Genomic DNA, 22,459 nt, shown 5'->3' on the forward strand with positions numbered 1-22,459 from the left:
AAATAAATAAAAGGCCTTGAGAATTAAATGTAAATGACAATAATACTGTTTACTAATACTGTTTTTTTTTTCAACTACTATTTGAAAAAACTATGAAATATATACATATAGAATTAGGTAAGTACACTGAAAAAAATAACTTGTAAGATTTACTTAATAAAATCCTCGTAACAATTTGCACACATAGATTTTAAGTAAATTTTATTGCTCCAATATTAAGTAAAACTCACCCGTAATGGTCAGGTAAAATCTACTTAATTAAATGAACAATTAAATTAACAATCAAAAAAAAATTAAGTAAAAGTTACATAATTATATTTAATGCACAAGTTAGATTTATTTAAAATAATCTAGTAAAGTTAATTTATTGTTGTATCAGCAGGAACCTTGATTTTATGAAATTATTAAGTAAATCTTACTATCATTTTGTTTTATGAGATTTTCTCTTACTTGATTTTATTAATTTATATTACTCCCTATAATAATGTACACATTGCTAATTTATGTTTTGCAAAGAAACTTAAGTAATTATTTCATCTATATCTTTTATAAATCACACAACTAAAATATAATTAAACAGTTTATTCACCAACATTACCAAATATTTTTGACATTCACAGTCTAGATACAGGTTGTCTTTTTAATAAATGTGCATTCAGATAAATTTTGCATCCATAGGAACATCTGCACAGCACCAGGGCCTGAAATACTTGTTTTAAACAAAATTGTGTAAAATAATAATAATAAATTAATTAATTAATAAAATACAGCATTCATTTAGAAATAAAATACAGCAGAAAATACATTAAACAAACTGTAGAATAAACTTTAAAACTTAATAGCCCTCTGTAGCAGTGAAGTTGCAACATTCAAATCAGCACTCTGGACTAGTGCACTTAAAAGTATGCTATTGAAACTTAACGCATTAAAACATTTTAAGCTGAACATGTAAACACTGAACATGTTCTGACAAGTAGTCAAGCCATATCAAATGTTTTAAGATGATAACTTTATCTTTAAAGCTTGCACTTTTGGTGATAGCTTAATCCCACCAAGTTCTAAAAGAACTTTCTGAAATAGCTCAAATGTGTAACGCAGTGCTCGGGGGTCTGCAAGGTTTATGGCATAAATTATTCCCATAAGCAGTGCACATGCATTTGCAGTATTGCCACATTCTTGCAAAATTTCCTTTCCTTCAAGGATTATGGATACACCAACTGGTTCCTCCCCTTCAACAGCACGGACAACAAGGATTTTAAGAATGTGCAAACTGGCATCACTTCGTCTGTCCTCCTGCATAAAATTTACAAGTAAATAAAATAAAAAAAAATATTTTGAGAAACAAAAAAATCTGAATTGCTTCACTCACCTGTGATGACTTTATTATCACAGAGAAATAATAATAAAAATAATTGATTATAAAAAATGACCATCACTTCATATACTTCAGATTGTTAAACTTAGCAATAATCTTGCATCAGTAAAACATTCTAAAACATGTCATGAGATGGCTACACTCCATAGATTACTCTGCACCTTTACAGTGTCAGGAAATCCTATGATGAATGCTGAGTTTGTATTTAAAGGGTTAGTCCAAACATGAAAATTCTTTCAATCATTACTCAGATTTATGTATTCATTTGCATTTGGTATATGCTCCTGTCCAATGCAACAAACACTATATTCAAGGTACAAGTTTTTATTTATAACATGTAATTTACAATTACTTGCTTTTCCTGGGAATCAAACCCATGACCTTGGTAGCACCATGCTCTACTGTTTGAGCTAGATAAACTGTAGATGGTCATCACTAAGCAGGAAATGTCCACCCCTTCATCTAACTTTATCTTGTAGTGAATTTAACATTTTAAATTGTATAATTAATAAGAAAACAATGCTTTACCAGGCAATCATCAGAGATCCTCTTCAGCTTCACGTCTCAGCTCTACGCTTTGTTTCTGTGAAAATATTTACATTGTATCATTACATAATCTTTTATTAGTACAACTACATTTAGCCATTTCTTCATCTTTTGTAAGTTTGCCTTTATCCAAAGAAAATTACAAAAGAGAAAGGCATCAAGCATGTCAAGCAGTGCTGCTAACAAAGTTTCTGACATTGTTAGAAAAATACAAAATAGAATAGTGAGGGATTAAGGAAAAAGTGAGAAGCAAAAATCATGTGTGGAAAGATGAAGCATTCAAGGTCACAGGATGACTCTACTTCTTTTTCTTGTCTGCAATGCGATTTGGACAAATTAGAGCTTCTGTCAATACTGTATGAACATATGTACAGGTTCATTACAGTAAAATTCGGATTTAAAAAAAAAACGTTTATTGCTAGTGCTCTTTTACCATTTAATGCTTTAACACACCTGACTCAGTTTGTTCAGAAAGGTCATCTCACTGGCGAGCCTTTCTCTGAACACACCGTTTTCACGAGGGGTGGGGGTAAGAAACACGCATCTCGTTCTATTAAACCACGCGCTCGGTTCGTTATTATTTTATTTATTTATCTTTTAATTTTTACCACAGGACCCCTGGGGGGCTCCGTAGGTTCGGGTTTTTACACGAAAAACGGCGTTTTGTGAATCTCCACACTATTAAAAACCGAAATATTGCTAATTGTACGTCCTGAGATTAAGATGAACATTAATTGGGGGTCATGAAAGTGAGAATCACATCCAAAACAGAAAGGTAAACTTACCTCGAACACGCCAAACTCCAGCTCCAGCCACGCCGTGTAGTACCTCCGTGATGATCCCCAACCGATTGATTCACAGCGCGGGTACAGCGTCTCCAAACACGCATGCGCCGTTTAATTTGAAATTTAAACTAAACTTAAAAAGTAAAATTTACTTAATATTATTAGGTTTATGTGCAGTGACTATAAAACATGTAAATGTTACAAGTAAATACATAATAATATTTAACTCTTTCCACTTAGTTAATTTATTACACGAATTAAATGTGTAGGTATTTAAAATTTTACTTAGAAAATTCTAGTTCTCCTTGAAATGTATTTTTACAATGTAAAAATTATGATGATTAATTTAATAAATTTTACCACACCAAAAAATCTTTTTTTTCAGTGTAAGTAACACACTTAATTTAGTAAGTTAGTTAGTAACACACTTTAATACACTAAGGCCAGCTGTTCTGAAATAGTTCTTCCAAGAACAGTATTGTCGAATGCAGTTGCAAAACCCATCAAGCACCATGATGGAACCAGCTCACATGAAGACTTAGACCTCATAAATCACCAACTAACAACCAGCACCTCAGATTAGAGATTTACAGAGCATAAGTAGCAAACACACTTTAATATAAACTCTTCAAATGAGATTATTGAATATTTTGGATGCCTTCAGCATTGTTTTACCATGTAGAAATGGAAAATGTATAAATATATACACTCCTTGGATTGCGAGCATAATTCGTTCTGAAAGCGTGCTTGTAAATCTTATTGAATTCCCCCATAAGAAATAATGGAAACTCTGATGATTAAAAATAAAAACAATTTAAAAAATAATCTGCTCTTTACCTTTAAAAAGAGTTATGGCTGAAGTAAGACGAGAGAGGAGAGGAGAAGGGGGACTACCGTTTAGGATGACTTTTACACACCCTCGTGTACGCATAAACACACTTACACTAAATAAATCACTGCTCTGTTGCTATACTTTATTAACAAGAAACCACTAATGACACTTGCTTTAGCCTCCTTTTGAAGAATTCATGGCAAGGTGATGTTGCATTGTCATTAAACAGATTTATCTCCTGCACTGCTACAGCCTTTTTAACTTTTTTCTTTACGGAGGCCGTTACTAAACAGTTACTAAAGAACAGTCACTACACTTGGACAAAAGATATAAAAAATGCTTTACGCGAACACACACACACGGTCACAATGTTATAATAAACAGTAAATGTGCGCACAGATCTTGACTATACAAGTAACGTGCACTGAGACTGAACATGGGAGACAATTTGCCCATAAACCCTCACTGTGACAGAATAAAGAACCATTGGCTCTGTTGTTATCACGTGACGCTCGGCATACAAAGTGCATGTGTAATACTTATATGTCAAGACTTCGCTCGTTTATTAAGGTAACATGTATTTTAAAAATACATAGATAGATAATGCAATTATGCAGTTATGTAACTATTCAATTATCTGGAAGCAACACAATACAAATGTATTAATGTAAATTAAATGTGGGCTGGGTTTGATAAGTTGTGCGGTAAGAGATACTTTTCTGCTTTCCTTGGTTTTAAAGAGTTATTATTATCATCATTCTCATATTATCATCTAATCTCTCTCATCATCATTTTAGTCTGCTGACCCTCCACACACAGGATTGTATATATTTTTTTGCACCATTGTGTACAGTCTCCCATGCAATCATCAGTGTCTGAAACATTCAAACTAGCATACACCACATGCCCTCATTAAAGTCACAGAGATCAATATAAATGAATTATATATTTAATAAATGATTTACATTTGAGACAAACTATGTATGATCCCTTTGACAAAAATCTTAAATAATGTAAATAATGTTGTTTAAAATACTCATAAAAGTGGTACGGTTGGTTGTACACAAACCTTTGCTCATAGTGTATGCTGCTCCATGCTGCTTGTTTGTTTGTTTTTATTTTAGTCAATGCAACTTATAGTATGGGTGATGTTAAGATTTAAATTTAAATGTCTCATTATCTGTCTTGTTATTTATCTTAATGCATTTTATTAATCAGTGAATATAGATGAAATAAACAAGAACGGTGTGCTGTTGTGAGAAGAAAGAATTTTAATCTTGAAACCACTAATGTGTCTTGGGTGTTTAAGAGGCTAAGCTAATTTGTCTATTTTTACTCATAAAAATATACACTATACACGCTTTCCAGTGTTGAGTGTTTAGGCTGATGAACGCACTACAGTGTTATATAGGTCCAATAGGACTCATCCAAGCTCTGCAAGTGTTAAATCAAAACCAGGGATATTCAAGGTCAGGACTGTATGGGTGATGTAACAAATAACTCCCAGGTGAATTTCTGTAATGTGCAAATGGTGCGGCAGGGATTATGAGGCTGTGCATTATCCTGTAAAAACAGAACACCATTGGTGATGAAACCAGGTCATAATTTCCTAAGAGCAATCCACCCGTTGAATGTGTGTGGGAACAATTGCAGTGGGCTTTGTGCATCCTTGACTGGGATCATGATTCACAGATGTACGGCCTTTTTTAAAATGTTTGCATCATTTAAATGTTTTGCTAAGAGTCTAAAAGTCTTTTGTAAATGTAAATGTGTAAAAGTTGTATGCCTTCATTCACAAGAAATTTCCTCACAAGTTCCAGTTTAATATGAACACCCTCTTAGACTACATATAATTACAGTACATGATGATAGGCCTACATATAATTTTACAGAACAAAAATGATCAAATATAAAATTTCCAAAACCAAACTAATATTTTTGGCCAATATTTTAAGAAATTGAAAACTAAACTATCCTTCTTTAAAGCATTTAAACATTTGTTCTCTGTAAAAGATTACAATTGTGCCTAAAACAATAATTTATTCCATATCTGTGATCAAAAAGCCACTCTGTTAAATTGTTACTAGTCAGATTATGTAACAAAATAGCAGGCCTTAGAAAGAAGACTAAAAAGCCTACAATGCAATTTAGAAATATTGCCATGCAAATGTATAAGCTAAGAAATGCTGTTTTTCTAATTTTAATTCAGATCACTTTGAAGATGCTAGTAATTTTAGTGATGAAAAGTACAATGAATGTGCATTGATCCACAAAATCAAATGTGCTGGGTGGCAGGAAGAAGCCATTAGTCAACCATAATCATAAGGAAGCTTTTGGAGAGAAAATGGCTGAACCTTTCACTATCCATGCAGGAATATGGTATGTTATATATTAGATGAATGTTAGTATTATCCAGTATGAATACTTTTCATTAGCTGATAGGGAGCATCTTGTTATACCTAATATAAAACTACAAAGAAGAGAGCCAAGGTTAGTCTGCTAAGAAATTGAAATTCAGAATAAAGTGCATTTACAATACATATATAATACAGCAAGGAAACATTATTCAAAAAGCAAAAGTAACTTAAAATTACAATGACTCAGCATCTAAAAGGTAAATGTCCTGCAGTGGTGCCTTTAATTGCAATCCGAATCGGCAGCACTTGAAAATTGCAGTACAAACCCAGATAAATAGAGGAAAAACATTCCAGAACAAATCAATTCAATATGTTTTTAATATATGTTGTCAGTTGTTTGTTTGTTTGTTGCCTTTTTTATTTTTATGAAGGTGTCTTTCTTTTCTCTTGTTTTCCCATGCTTATGTACTCATAATCTAACCAAAGGTTGTTGGAGTTGCGTGCCAATGGAGTGGAGATGCACACACAAAACTGAAACTTAATACATCCTGTCTTCAATGTGTTACATTTGATATATTTTAATTAGTATAAGTTGTTTAGGTTTGTTTATGTGTAAATGCTGAATGGATAAAGGATGGATGAATGTATAGACCTTAAAATTTTATGGGTTTATCTTTATTAGAGTTATTTGCATCATCCTCTAGGGGGAAACAAAGTCATGCTTTTGTGGAAATCAAAAGGCTATAACTAGAGCTAAAGTTAGATTACACCCAAAACCACACATTGTCGCAGTAAATAGTGTGTCATTATAGTAATGAGAGGGTATTATTTGTTAAAGATGCCATTTAGTATCCTTGTACGTGGTTTGAGTCACAGCCTGACTCTGTATGTTATCAGGGACAAGAAGGACAAGAGTCCTGCATAAAAAACCAATGTCTCATGTTATTCAAGATTAATGATTGTGTAATTGTGTAACAACAGTGTTGGTGGTAATTCAGTTTGGTACGACAAAGCAACCAGTGATAATGAATAAACTAAACAATAATATTCAGGACAAATGTCTATTAACACTCAGCAAGGGGGAAAAATAATGCAGGTATAGTTTAAAGGAGTGTGTTGCAATATGATGTTGCAATGTGACTGAAACCACCAGTAACAGCAGTAGCAGGAGATCTTGAACAGTAATGCTTATAGTCCTACATTAATACAACAGAGCAGATTCAATAAAGTGAAAAAAAAACTTATTTTACCATGAGATTGACATCAGTTGTTCACAATTTGCCTTAAATATTAGTATATTGTGAGTTCAGCTATATTAGCGGCCAGTGTTCGGTGTAACGAGTTACAAAGTAACTTGGATTACTTTTTTGATGTAACGAGTAATCTAACGCGTTAGGTTCGCCCCTTTAAGTACGCAGTACTTTTTCAAAAATGTAATTCATTATTTAGACAATTGATGTTATCCGTGAACCAGACAGGAGTCATTTCCAATCCCTTAGTGTGTGTGTGAAAGTCATCCAACAAGCCCCGCCCCCGATAACCCGCCCCCCTCTGTTATTCCTGCTGTTATACCTCTATCTCACCTACACTACTGTTCAAAAGTTTTCGAACACTTGCAAATTTCTTTGTTTTTGTTTAGTGATTTATTTTCTACATTCTACAACAATACTGGGGATTTCAAATCTATAAAATAACACATATGGGATTAGGTAATTACGTAAAAACAAGAAAAACAACAGTTAGTTGTTATTTTTAATACAAAGAGGTCAGCCTTTCTGTAATAGTTCTTGCAAGAACAGTATTGTCAAGTGCATTTGCAAAATCCGTCCGGCACCATAATGAACCACTGGCTCTCATGAAGGCCATTCCAGGAGGGCGAGACCAAAACCTACCTCTGCAGCATCTCAGATTAGAGGCGTTATAAAGTCTTTACAGAGCCAAAGTAGCAGACACATCTAAATATCAACTGTTCAAAGGAGATTAAAGCATTTTTTGGACGCCTTCAGCATTCCTTTACAATGTAGAAATAAATAAAAATCAGGTACGATCATGGAGTTAGAAAGTGTTCTAAAACTTTTGAATGGTATTGTACTGTATTTAAACTATAAACAAACACTTAGAAAAAAAAACCTGTAAGAGGAATAAAAGTGAAAAGGTTACAGCACCTGGTATTCCCAGGCGGTCTCCCATCCAAGTACTAACCAGGCCCGAGCCTGCTTAGCTTCCGAGATCAGACGAGATCGGGCGCTCTCAGACTGGTATGGCCGTAAGCGAAAGCTGGGCTGAAGGGAGGCCTATTTAAACTATAAACAAAGGCCTTTAAAAAAAAAGAAAAGAAAAAAAACCCCTGTAAGAGCAATAAAAGTGAAAAACTTACAGCACCTGGTATTCCCAAGCGGTCTCCCATCCAAGTACTAACCAGGCCCGAGCCTGCTTAGCTTCCGAGATCAGACGAGATCGGGCGCTCTCAGACTGGTATGGCCGTAAGCGAAAGCTGGGCTGAAGGGAGGCCTATTTAAACGATAAACAAAGGCCGTTAAAAAAAAAAAAAAAAAAAACCCTGTAAGAGCAATAAAAGTGAAAAACTTACAGCACCTGGTATTCCCAGGCGGTCTCCCATCGAAGTACTAACCAGGCCCGAGCCAGCTTCCGAGATCAGACGAGATCAGGCGCTCTCAGACTGGTATGGCCGTAAGCGAAAGCTGGGCTGCTTAGCTTCCGAGATCAGACGAGATCGGGCGCTCTTTTTTTTTATTTTTTATTTTTTTTAATTGAATTTTAAATTAACATCATCATTTCAAAACCATTTACAGTGTATTTTACAAATGGGTTATTCCTGACAATCAATTTTTTAAACATTTCAATTTTATCGTTCATCAAGAAATAATGGTACAATATGTTTATCGATTGCTCTAGTCTTTTCTGAAAGATTGTCCACAGTTCTGCTTCCACCTTTTTGTATTTCGCCACACAGATCGAGTATTTCGCCACTGTCAACATCAAGTTCAATGCATAGTTGTTGCATTTTCCATTGTTTAGTCCAAAAAGAAATAAAATCTCCCATTCTTTCTGTGTCATGTTTTCATTGTAGCTCTCCTTCATCATTTTTTTTGCAACCTTTTTCATTTTGTCCATAAAATCTTTTAATTTGTTACAATAAAAAAATAGATGCAGTAAGCCTTCATCCCGTCAGATTACACACACTGCATAATGCAGTTGTTTCCATTCCTATTTTTAATAATCTCATTTCTGTTAAAATACAGTTGTGCCTTTGTAAAAAGTTAAAGTTTTCTAGAGTTGGATCAACATATTTCATCCTCCCGTTTTTCCATATAATCTTCTCATCTATCATTTCGTATCTTTCTTTCCAAAATTTATTTGCAACCGGTTTAATGAAGACACTATCTCTAAAGAAAATATAAAATTCTTTGGTTTTACCATTATTAAAACTGATATTTTCCTCATTTTGCCTCCTGAGATAAACTTCGGGATATTCGCTTCCATCCGGTTCCTGCTCTTTTCCTTCTATTCTGTTTATCCATTCTTTTGGTATTGCTCCTTTTACCTGTTCGAATTGGTTTTTCAGTGTTTCTTTTTTAACCTCTTCCCCAATTTCATTAACTGCATCTATCACTACCTGTACCGATAAAAACCCTTCTTTTACTTCATATAAAATGTCCTTCACTTGTCTTAGGCCTCCATCCCACCACTTTTTAAAATAGATAACTTTATTGTCTTTAATAACGTTATTATTTAAAAACAGCGGTTGGTCCAATAGCTGCTTTCTTCCTCTCGGTACCGTTTTAACGTTACTTAAAAATTCCCCCCCATGCTTCCAGTACTTCTTTGTAGTATTCTGGTATTCCGTGAGTCATATAGTTTTTTGTTTTCATCCATAATATATTACATCCCATATTAAAATCCCCACACTTCATTATGTAAAATTTCATTACTTCTTTCCATAAAGCTGTATTTTCTTTATCCAAAAATCTCTTAACCAGTTTTACCCTTAAGCATTTCATTCTTAAAAGTGGATCTAACAATCCTAATCCCCCTTGATCTGCTTCTCCAATTAAAGTGTCGTACGCAATTTTTGCTCTTCCTTTTCCCCATAAGAAATGTAATACAATTTGTTTTACTTTTTTGTACACTTTTAAGGGCAGTGATCTTACAGTTAACACATACCTCATTTTAGATAGCATTAGGACGTTCATCACTAATACTTTACCTTTTAGTGTTAGGTTCCTACTCTCCCAAAACCTCAGTCTTTTTTCAATTCCTCCAATAGTTTCTTCCCAGATTAGTTCATTTGTTTGTTTTGAATCTTGTCCCATCTGTATTCCCAAAACTTTCATGTTTTCTTCCTTATTTTTGGAGAGTAATATGTTTTGGTAAGGGTTCTGCTTCCCCTATCTTCATGCAGGAACTTTTTTCAAAATTTATCTTTGCCCCTGATCCCTTACAGTATGTATTAAGCACCATCACTGCCCTTTCAACACTTTTAGCATCTTCCACTATTAATGTGGTATCATCTGCATATTGATACACTGGTTCACACTTTATACAGCTTGCAATTCTTATTCCTTTGATTTCCCTGTCCGCTCTTATCGCTAGACCCAGTGGTTCTGCGACTAGAGTGTACAACAAAGCGGACAGTGGACATCCTTGCCTTATGGACCTTGTCGGCTCAAAGCACTCTGTCAGAAATCCATTGCATTTGACAACAGTTAAAACATGTTCATAAAATATTTTTATCCATTTTATAAAATTCTTCCCAAAACCAAAACTTTCAATGACATCATACATATACTGATGTTTGACTTGATCAAAGGCCTTTTCTAAGTCTAGGCTGATTAAGTACCCCTTTTGTTTTGTTTCTTTCATGTACTGTAAAGTGTCTCTGATGCTACACACCGTGTCCGCTATGTCCCGTTCCTCCACTGCATAGGCTTGAGTGGTTGTTATTATTTGGGGAAGGACCTTCTTAAGCCGATTTGCCAACACTTTTGCTAATATTTTATAGTCCGTGTTAACCATTGTAACAGGTCTGAAGTTTTTAAGGTTTTCAGTACTTCCTTTTTTCTTGTATATTAGCTTTATCATTCCCATTTTCATTGTTTCACTTAATTCCTTGTTGTTAAAAATCTCTGATTCTGAAGAGAGGCCTATTTAAACTTAAACAAACACTAAATCAGGCTTGATCTGGCACTCTCATACCAGTACAACTAGAAGTGGAAACTGGGTTGAAGGAAGGCCTATTTGACCAATTAAAATAATTTATTTTTATTTTATAAAAAAAAAAAAAAAAATTATATGAGGAATAAAACTGAAAAGCTTACAGGACCAGGTGGTCTCCCATCCAAGCACTACCCAGGGTCAAGCCTGCTTAGCTTTCTAAATCAGGCTTGATCTGGCACTCTCATACCAGTACAACTAGAAGTGGAAACTGGGTTGAAGGAAGGCCTATTTGACCAATTAAAATGATTTATTTTTATTTTATTAAAAAAAAAAAAAAAAACTATATGAGGAATAAAACTGAAAAGCTTACAGGACCAGGTGGTCTCCCATCCAAGCACTACCCAGGGTCAAGCCTGCTTAGCTTTCTAAATCAGGCTTGATTTGGCACTCTCATACCAGCGCAATTGGAAGTGGAAACTGGGTTGAAGGAAGGCCTATTTGACCAATTAAAATGATTTATTTTCATTTTTTTTTTTTAAAAATAATAAAAAAATATGAGGAATAATACTGAAAAGCTTACAGGACCAGGTGGTCTCCCATCCAAGCACTACCCAGGGTCAAGCCTGCTTAGCTTTCTAAATCAGACTTGATCTGGCACTCTCATACCAGTACAACTAGAAGTGGAAACTGGGTTGAAGGAAGGCCTATTTCTTCTTTGTCTTTCGGCTGTTCCCTTTCAGGGGTCGCCACAGCGAATCATCTGCCTCCATCTAACCCTATCCTCTGCATCCTCTTCTCTCACACCAACTAACTTCATGTCCTCTCTTACTGCATCCATAAATCTCCTCTTTGGTCTTCCTCTAGACCTCCTGCCTGGCAGTTCCAACCTCAGCATCCCTTTACCGATATATTCACAATCTCTCCTCTGAACATGCCCAAACCACCTCAATCTGGCCTCTCTGACTTTATCTCCAAAACATCTAACGTGGGTTGTCCCTCTGATAAACTCATTCTTAATCCTATCCATCCTTGTCACTCCCAAAGAGAACCTCAACATCTTCAGCTCTGCTACCTCCAACTCTTCCTGCTGTCTTTTCTTCAGTGCCACTGTCTCTAAGCCGTAGAGCATCGCTGGTCTCACCACTGTCCTGTACACCTTTCCTTTCATTCTCGCTGATACTCTTTTATCGCACAACACACCTGACACTTTTCTCCACCCATGCCAACCTGCCTGTACCCGCCTCTTTACCTCCTTTCCACACTCTCCGTTGCTCTGGACCGTTGACCCCAAGTACTTAAAATCCTGCACCTTCTTTACCTCTGCTCCCTGTAGCCTCACCGATCCTCCTGAGTCCCTCTCATTTACACACATGTATTCCGTCTTGCTGCGGCTAACCTTCATTCCTCTGCTTTCCAGAGCATACCTCCACCTCTCCAAATTTTCCTCCACCTGTTCCCTGCTCTCGCTACAGAGCACAATGTCATCTGCAAACATCATAGTCCATGGGGACTCCTGTCTTACCTCATCTGTCATCCTGTCCATCACCAGAGCAAACAAAAAGGGGCTTAGAGCTGATCCTTGATGCAGACCCACCTCCACCTTAAACTCTTCTGTCACACCTACAGCACATCTTACCACTGTCTTACAGCTCTCATACTGTACATGTCCTGCACCACTCTAACATACTTCTCTGCCACTCCAGACTTCCTCATACAATACCACAGCTCCTCTCTTGGCATCCTGTCATACGCTTTCTCTAAATCTAAAAAGACACAATGCAACTCCCTGTTACCTTCTCTGTACTTCTCCGCCAGCATCCTCAAAGCAAATACTGCATCTGATGTACTCTTTCTAGGCATAAAACCATATTGCTGCTCACAAATGTTCACCTCTGCCCTTAACCTAGCTTCCACTACTCTTTCCCACAGCTTCATTGTCTGGCTCATTAGCTTTATACCTCTATAATTGCCACAACTTTGCACATCTCCCTTGTTCTTAAAAAATTGGCACTTATACACTTCTCCTCCATTCCTCTGGAATCCTCTCACTCTCCAAGATCTTGTTAAACAAACTTGTCAAAAACTCTACTGCCACCTCTCCTAAGCACTTCCATACCTCCACAGGTATGTCATCAGGACCAACAGCCTTTCCACTCTTCATCCTCTTCAACGCCCTTCTCACCTCACTTCTACCAATATTTGCTACTTCCTGTTCCACAACAGTCACCTCTTCTACTCTTTGTTCTCTTTCGTTTTCCTCATTCATCAACTCCTTAAAATACTCCTTCCATCTTCCCATCACCCTCCTGGCATCTGTCAGTACATTTCCATCTCTATCTTTAATCACTCTAACCTGCTGCACATCCTTCCCATCTCTATCTCTCTGCCTTGCCAACCTGTACAGATCCCCCTCTCCCTCCTTACTGTCTAGCCTAGCATACAAGTCCTCATATGCTCTTTGTTTGGCCTTTGCCTCCTCTACCTTCACCTTACTCTGCATCTCCCTGTACTCCTGTCTACTCTTTTCAGTCCTCTCAGTGTCCCACTTCTTCTTAGCTAGCCTCTTTCCCTGTATACACTCCTGGACTTCCTCATTCCACCACCAAGTCTCCTTGTCCACTTTCCCCTTACCTGATGATACATCAAGTACCCTCCTACCTGTCTCCCTGATCACATTGGCTGTAGTTGTCCAGTCAACTGAAAGCACCTCCTGACCACCCATAGCCTGTCTCAACTCCTCCCTGAAGACTACACAACATTCTTCCTTTCTCAGCTTCCACCACTTTGTCCTCTGCTCTGCCTTTGTCCTCTTCGCCTTCCTCACCACCAGGGTTATTTTACACACAACCATTCTGTGTTGTCTGGCTACACTCTCCCCTACCAACACTTTGCAGTCACTGATCTCTTTCAGGTTACAACGTCGACACAAGATGTAGTCGACCTGAGTGCTTCTGCCTCCACTCTTATATGTCACCCTATGTTCCTGCCTCTTCTGGAAGAAAGTATTTACCACTGCCATTTCCATCCTCTTTGCAAAGTCCACCACCATCTGTCCTTCTACATTCCTGTCCTGAAAACCAAACCTGCCCATCACATTTTCATCACCTCTGTTCCCTTCCCCAACATGTCCATTGAAGTCTGCACCAATCACCACTCTCTCCCCTCTGGGTATGCTCTGCATCACTTCATCTAACTCACTCCAGAATTTCTCCTTCTCTTTTAACTCACATCCTACCTGTGGGGCATAACCACTAACAACATTGAACATTATCCCTTCAATTTCCAGCTTCAGACTCATCACCCTATCTGATACTCTCTTCACCTCTAGAACATTCCTTACAAACTCCTCTTTTAGGATAACTCCTACTCCATTTCTTTTCCTATCCACACCATGGTAAAACAACTTGAACCCTGATCCTAAGCTTCTAGCCTTGCTACCTTTCCACCTGGTCTCCTGTACACACAGTATATCCACCTTTCTTCTCTGCATCATATCAACTAACTCTCTTCCCTTCCCTGTCATGGTCCCAACATTCAAAGTCCCCACTATCACTCCTAAACTCTTGCCTTTCCTCTTCTCTCTCTGCTTACGAACACGCCTTCCTCCTCTCCTTCTTCGACCAACAGTAGCCCAATTTCCACCAGCACCCTGTAGGTCAACAGCACCAGTGGCGGTCGTTGTTAACCCGGGCCACGACCGATCCGGTATGGGAATTAAATTCTTGATTCGCATCATTGATTTGGCAAATGTTTTACGTCGGATGCCCTTCCTGACACAACCCTCTGAATTTATCCAGACTTGGGACTGGCACAAGAAGACACTGGATTGCGCCCCCCCGTGGTTGCATTTATTTGACCAATTAAAATGATTTATTTTTATTTAATTAAAACAAACAAAAAAAAAAAAAACTATATGAGGAATAAAACTGAAAAGCTTACAGGACCAGGTGGTCTCCCATCCAAGCACTACCCAGGGTCAAGTCTGCTTAGCTTTCTAAATCAGGCTTGATCTGGCACTCTCATACCAGTACAACTATAAGTGGAAACTAGGTTGAAGGAAGGCCTATTTAACCAATTAAAATGATTTATTTTTATTTTATTTAAAAAAAAAAAAAACTATATGAGGAATAAAACTGAAAAGCTTACAGGACCGGGTGGTCTCCCATCCAAGCACTACCCAGGGTCAAGCCTGCTTAGCTTTCTAAATCAGGCTTGATTTGGCACTCTCATACCAGCACAATTGGAAGTGGAAACTGGGTTGAAGGAAGGCCTATTTGACCAATTAAAATAATTTATTTTTACTTTATTAAAAAAAAAAATAATAATAATAATAATAATATGAGGAATAAAACTGAAAAGCTTACAGGACCAGGTGGTCTCCCATCCAAGCACTACCCAGGGTCAAGCCCACTTAGCTTTCTAAATCAGGCTTGATTTGGCACTCTCATACCAGTACAATTGGAAGTGGAAACTGGGTTGAAGGAAGGCCTATTTGACCAATTAAAATAATTTATTTTTACTTTATTAAAAAAATAATAATAATAATAATAATAATAATAATATGAGGAATAAAACTGAAAAGCTTACAGGACCAGGTGGTCTCCCATCCAAGCACTACCCAGGGTCAAGCCCACTTAGCTTTCTAAATCAGGCTTGATTTGGCACTCTCATACCAGTACAATTGGAAGTGGAAACTGGGTTGAAGGAAGGCCTATTTGACCAATTAAAATGATTTATTTTTACTTTAAAAAAAAAAAAGCAATATGAGGAATAAAACTGAAAAGCTTACAGGACCAGGTGGTCTCCCATCCAAGCACTTCCCAGGGTCAAGCCTGCTTAGCTTTCTAAATCAGGCTTGATCTGGAACTTTCATACCAGTACAACTATAAGTGGAAACTAGGTTGAAGGAAGGCCTATTTAACCAATTAAAATGATTTATTTTTATTTTATTTAAAAAAAAAAAAAAAAAAAAAAAAAAACTATATGAGGAATTAAACTGAAACGCTTACAGGACCAGGTGGTCTCCCATCAAACCACTACCCAGGGTCAAGCCCACTTAGCTTTCTAAATCAGGCTTAATTTGGCACTCTCATACCAGCACAATTGGAAGTGGAAACTGGGTTGAAGGAAGGCCTATTTGACCAAATAAAATGATTTATTTTTACTTTATTATAAAAAAAAAAAAAAAAAAAAAAAAAAATTACATGAGGAATAAAACTAAATAGCTTACAGGACCAGGTGGTCTCCCATCCAAGCACTACCCAGGGTTGAGCCTGCTTAGCTTTCTAAATCAGGCTTGATCTGGCATTCTCATACCAGTACAACTAGAAGTGGAAATTGTGTTGAAGGAAGGCCTATTTGACCAATTAAAATGATTTATTTTTATTTTATTTAAAAAAAAAAAAAAAACTATATGAGGAATAAAACTGAAAAGCTTACAGGACCAGGTGGTCTCTCATCCAAACACTACCCCGGGTCAAGTCTGCTTAGCTTTCTAAATCAGGCTCAATCTGGCACTCTCATACCAGTCCAACTAGAAGTGGAAACTGGATTGAAGGAAGCCCTATTTGACCAATTAAAATGATTTATTATTATTTATTTTTTATTAAAAAAAAAAAAAAAAAAAAAAAAAAAAACTATATGAGGAATAAAACTGGAAAGCTTACAGGACCAGGTGGTCTCCCATCCAAACACTACCCAGGGTCAAGTCTGCTTAGCTTTCTAAATCAGGCTTGATCTGGCATTCTCATACCAGTACAACTAGAAGTGGAAACTGGGTTGAAGGAAGGCCTATTTGACCAATTAAAATGATTTATTTTTATTTTATTAAAAAAAAAAAAAACTATATGAGGAATAAAACTGAAAAGCTTACAGGACCAGGTGGTCTCCCATCCAAGCACTACCCAGGGTCAAGCCTGCTTAGCTTTCTAAATCAGGCTTGATCTGGCACTCTCATACCAGTACAACTAGAAGTGGAAACTGTGTTGAAGGAAGGCCTATTTGACCAATTAAAATGATTTATTTTTATTTTATTTAAAAAAAAAAAAAAAAACTATATGAGGAATAAAACTGAAAAGCTTACAGGACCAGGTGGTCTCTCATCCAAACACTACCCCGGGTCAAGTCTGCTTAGCTTTCTAAATCAGGCTTGATCTGGCACTCTCATACCAGTCCAACTAGAAGTGGAAACTGGATTGAAGGAAGCCCTATTTGACCAATTAAAATGATTTATTATTATTTATTTTTTATTTATTAAAAAACAAAAAAACAAAAAAAAAACTATATGAGGAATAAAACTGAAAAGCTTACAGGACCAGGCGGTCTCCCATCCAATCACTACCCAGGGTCAAGTCTGCTTAGCTTTCTAAATCAGGCTTGATCTGGCATTCTCATACCAGTACAACTAGAAGTGGAAACTGTGTTGAAGGAAGGCCTATTTGACCAATTAAAATGATTTATTTTTATTTTATTTAAAAAAAAAAAAAAAAACTATATGAGGAATAAAACTGAAAAGCTTACAGGACCAGGTGGTCTCTCATCCAAACACTACCCCGGGTCAAGTCTGCTTAGCTTTCTAAATCAGGCTTGATCTGGCACTCTCATACCAGTACAACTAGAAGTGGAAACTGGGTTGAAGGAAGGCCTATTTGACCAATTAAAATGATTTATTTTTATTTTATTAAAAAAAAAAAAAAAACTATATGAGGAATAAAACTGAAAAGCTTACAGGACCAGGTGGTCTCCCATCCAAGCACTACCCAGGGTCAGGCCCACTTAGCTTTCTAAATCAGGCTTGATCTGGCATTCTCATACCAGCACAATTGGAAGTGGAAACTGGGTTGAAGGAAGGCCTATTTGACCAATTAAAATAATTTATTTTTACTTTATTAAAAAAAATAAAAAATAATAATAATAATAATATGAGGAATAAAACTGAAAAGCTTACAGGACCAGGTGGTCTCCCATCCAAGCACTACCCAGGGTCAAGCCCACTTAGCTTTCTAAATCAGGCTTGATTTGGCACTCTCATACCAGCACAATTGGAAGTGGAAACTGGGTTGAAGGAAGGCCTATTTGACCAATTAAAATGATTTATTTTTACTTTAAAAAAAAAAAAAAAAAAAAAAAAAAAATGCAATATGAGGAATAAAACTGAAAAGCTTACAGGACCAGGTGGTCTCCCATCCAAGCACTTCCCAGGGTCAAGCCTGCTTAGCTTTCTAAATCAGGCTTGATCTGGAACTTTCATACCAGTACAACTATAAGTGGAAACTAGGTTGAAGGAAGGCCTATTTAACCAATTAAAATGATTTATTTTTATTTTATTAAAAAAAAAAAAAAAACTATATGAGGAATTAAACTGAAACGCTTACAGGACCAGGTGGTCTCCCATCCAACCACTACCCAGGGTCAAGCCCACTTAGCTTTCTAAATCAGGCTTAATTTGGCACTCTCATACCAGCACAATTGGAAGTGGAAACTGGGTTGAAGGAAGGCCTATTTGACCAAATAAAATGATTTATTTTTACTTTATAAAAAAAAAAAAAAAAAAAAAAAAAATTACATGAGGAATAAAACTAAATAGCTTACAGGACCAGGTGGTCTCCCATCCAAGCACTACCCCGGGTCAAGTCTGCTTAGCTTTCTAAATCAGGCTTGATCTGGCACTCTCATACCAGTACAATTGGAAGTGGAAACTGGGTTGAAGGAAGGCCTATTTGACCAATTAAAATGATTTATTTTTATTTTATTTAAAAAAAAAAAAAAAAAAAAAAAAACTATATGAGGAATAAAACTGAAAAGCTTACAGGACCAGGCGGTCTCCCATCCAAGCACTACCCAGGGTCAAGTCTGCTTAGCTTTCTAAATCAGGCTTGATCTGGCATTCTCATACCAGTACAACTAGAAGTGGAAACTGTGTTGAAGGAAGGCCTATTTGACCAATTAAAATGATTTATTTTTATTTTATTTAAAAAAAAAAAAAAAAACTATATGAGGAATAAAACTGAAAAGCTTACAGGACCAGGTGGTCTCTCATCCAAACACTACCCCGGGTCAAGTCTGCTTAGCTTTCTAAATCAGGCTCAATCTGGCACTCTCATACCAGTCCAACTAGAAGTGGAAACTGGATTGAAGGAAGCCCTATTTGACCAATTAAAATGATTTATTATTATTTATTTTTTATTAAAAAAAAAAAAAAAAAAAAAAAAAAAACTATATGAGGAATAAAACTGGAAAGCTTACAGGACCAGGTGGTCTCCCATCCAAACACTACCCAGGGTCAAGTCTGCTTAGCTTTCTAAATCAGGCTTGATCTGGCATTCTCATACCAGTACAACTAGAAGTGGAAACTGTGTTGAAGGAAGGCCTATTTGACCAATTAAAATGATTTATTTTTATTTTATTAAAAAAAAAAAAAACTATATGAGGAATAAAACTGAAAAGCTTACAGGACCAGGCGGTCTCCCATCCAAGCACTACCCAGGGTCAAGTCTGCTTAGCTTTCTAAATCAGGCTTGATCTGGCATTCTCATACCAGTACAACTAGAAGTGGAAACTGTGTTGAAGGAAGGCCTATTTGACCAATTAAAATGATTTATTTTTATTTTATTTAAAAAAAAAAAAAAAAACTATATGAGGAATAAAACTGAAAAGCTTACAGGACCAGGTGGTCTCTCATCCAAACACTACCCCGGGTCAAGTCTGCTTAGCTTTCTAAATCAGGCTTGATCTGGCACTCTCATACCAGTCCAACTAGAAGTGGAAACTGGATTGAAGGAAGCCCTATTTGACCAATTAAAATGATTTATTATTATTTATTTTTTATTTATTAAAAAACAAAAAAACAAAAAAAAAACTATATGAGGAATAAAACTGAAAAGCTTACAGGACCAGGCGGTCTCCCATCCAATCACTACCCAGGGTCAAGTCTGCTTAGCTTTCTAAATCAGGCTTGATCTGGCATTCTCATACCAGTACAACTAGAAGTGGAAACTGTGTTGAAGGAAGGCCTATTTGACCAATTAAAATGATTTATTTTTATTTTATTAAAAAAAAAAAAAACTATATGAGGAATAAAACTGAAAAGCTTACAGGACCAGGTGGTCTCCCATCCAAGCACTACCCAGGGTCAGGCGCACTTAGCTTTCTAAATCAGGCTTGATCTGGCATTCTCATACCAGCACAATTGGAAGTGGAAACTGGGTTGAAGGAAGGCCTATTTGACCAATTAAAATAATTTATTTTTACTTTATTAAAAAAAATAAAAAATAATAATAATAATAATATGAGGAATAAAACTGAAAAGCTTACAGGACCAGGTGGTCTCCCATCCAAGCACTACCCAGGGTCAAGCCCACTTAGCTTTCTAAATCAGGCTTGATTTGGCACTCTCATACCAGCACAATTGGAAGTGGAAACTGGGTTGAAGGAAGGCCTATTTGACCAATTAAAATGATTTATTTTTACTTTAAAAAAAAAAAAAAAAAAAAAAAAAAAATGCAATATGAGGAATAAAACTGAAAAGCTTACAGGACCAGGTGGTCTCCCATCCAAGCACTTCCCAGGGTCAAGCCTGCTTAGCTTTCTAAATCAGGCTTGATCTGGAACTTTCATACCAGTACAACTATAAGTGGAAACTAGGTTGAAGGAAGGCCTATTTAACCAATTAAAATGATTTATTTTTATTTTATTAAAAAAAAAAAAAAAACTATATGAGGAATTAAACTGAAACGCTTACAGGACCAGGTGGTCTCCCATCCAACCACTACCCAGGGTCAAGCCCACTTAGCTTTCTAAATCAGGCTTAATTTGGCACTCTCATACCAGCACAATTGGAAGTGGAAACTGGGTTGAAGGAAGGCCTATTTGACCAAATAAAATGATTTATTTTTACTTTATAAAAAAAAAAAAAAAAAAAAAAAAAATTACATGAGGAATAAAACTAAATAGCTTACAGGACCAGGTGGTCTCCCATCCAAGCACTACCCCGGGTCAAGTCTGCTTAGCTTTCTAAATCAGGCTTGATCTGGCACTCTCATACCAGTACAATTAGAAGTGGAAACTGGGTTGAAGGAAGGCCTATTTGACCAATTAAAATGATTTATTTTTATTTTATTTAAAAAAAAAAAAAAAAAACTATGTGAGGAATAAAACTGAAAAGCTTACAGGACCAGGTGGTCTCCCATCCAAGCACTACCCAGGGTCAAGCCTGCTTAGCTTTCTAAATCAGGCTTGATCTGGCACTCTCATACCAGTACAACTAGAAGTGGAAACTGTGTTGAAGGAAGGCCTATTTGACCAATTAAAATGATTTATTTTTATTTTATTTAAAAAAAAAAAAAAAACTATGTGAGGAATAAAACTGAAAAGCTTACAGGACCAGGTGGTCTCCCATCCAAGCACTACCCAGGGTCAGGCCCACTTAGCTTTCTAAATCAGGCTTGATCTGGCATTATCATACCAGCACAATTGGAAGTGGAAACTGGGTTGAAGGAAGGCCTATTTGACCAATTAAAATAATTTATTTTTACTTTATTAAAAAAAAAAAAAAATAATAATAATAATAATATGAGGAATAAAACTGAAAAGCTTACAGGACCAGGTGGTCTCCCATCCAACCACTACCCAGGGTCAAGCCCACTTAGCTTTCTAAATCAGGCTTAATTTGGCACTCTCATACCAGCACAATTGGAAGTGGAAACTGGGTTGAAGGAAGGCCTATTTGACCAAATAAAATGATTTATTTTTACTTTATTAAAAAAAAAAAAAAAAAAAAAAAAAAATTACATGAGGAATAAAACTAAATAGCTTACAGGACCAGGTGGTCTCCCATCCAAGCACTACCCAGGGTTGAGCCTGCTTAGCTTTCTAAATCAGGCTTGATTTGGCACTCTCATACCAGCACAATTGGAAGTGGAAACTGGGTTGAAGGAAGGCCTATTTGACCAATTAAAATGATTTATTTTTATTTTATTTAAAAAAAAAAAAAAAAAAAAAAAAAAAAAACTATATTAATAATAAAACTGAAAAGCTTAAAGGACCAGGTGGTCTCTCATCCAAACACTACCCCGGGTCAAGTCTGCTTAGCTTTCTAAATCAGGCTTGATCTGGCACTCTCATACCAGTACAATTGGAAGTGGAAACTGGGTTGAAGGAAGGCCTATTTGACCAAATAAAATGATTTATTTTTACTTTATAAAAAAAAAAAAAAAAAAAAAATTACATGAGGAATAAAACTAAATAGCTTACAGGACCAGGTGGTCTCCCATCCAAGCACTACCCAGGGTTGAGCCTGCTTAGCTTTCTAAATCAGGCTTGATCTGGCACTCTCATACCAGTACAATTGGAAGTGGAAACTGGGTTGAAGGAAGGCCTATTTGACCAA

At 36.3% G+C, this 22,459-nt stretch overlaps 1 long non-coding RNA gene, 2 other non-coding genes and 1 pseudogene across 3 annotated transcripts; all 4 read right to left on the reverse strand.

Moving 5' to 3' along the window:
• Positions 1-1,066: 1,066 nt before the first annotated feature.
• LOC128543342 (uncharacterized) lies at positions 1,067-2,893 on the reverse strand. The gene is made up of 3 exons (XR_008365711.1): positions 2,707-2,893; positions 1,904-1,958; positions 1,067-1,293 (listed from the first exon to the last, which is right to left on the reverse strand). It is a non-coding gene; the product is annotated as an uncharacterized LOC128543342 (long non-coding RNA).
• A 5,155-nt stretch (positions 2,894-8,048) lies between these two features.
• On the reverse strand, positions 8,049-8,167 carry LOC128543505 (5S ribosomal RNA). Its single transcript, XR_008365732.1, has one exon. It is a non-coding gene; the product is annotated as a 5S ribosomal RNA (ribosomal RNA).
• Positions 8,168-8,265: 98 nt separating this feature from the next.
• Positions 8,266-8,384, reverse strand: LOC128543495 (5S ribosomal RNA). The gene has a single exon (XR_008365730.1). It is a non-coding gene; the product is annotated as a 5S ribosomal RNA (ribosomal RNA).
• Positions 8,385-8,478: 94 nt separating this feature from the next.
• LOC128543499 (uncharacterized) lies at positions 8,479-8,592 on the reverse strand (annotated as a pseudogene).
• Positions 8,593-22,459: the final 13,867 nt, after the last annotated feature.

The sequence above is a fragment of the Clarias gariepinus genome, chromosome 15 (genome assembly GCF_024256425.1).
Source record: "Clarias gariepinus isolate MV-2021 ecotype Netherlands chromosome 15, CGAR_prim_01v2, whole genome shotgun sequence".
Taxonomy (NCBI): domain Eukaryota; kingdom Metazoa; phylum Chordata; class Actinopteri; order Siluriformes; family Clariidae; genus Clarias; species Clarias gariepinus.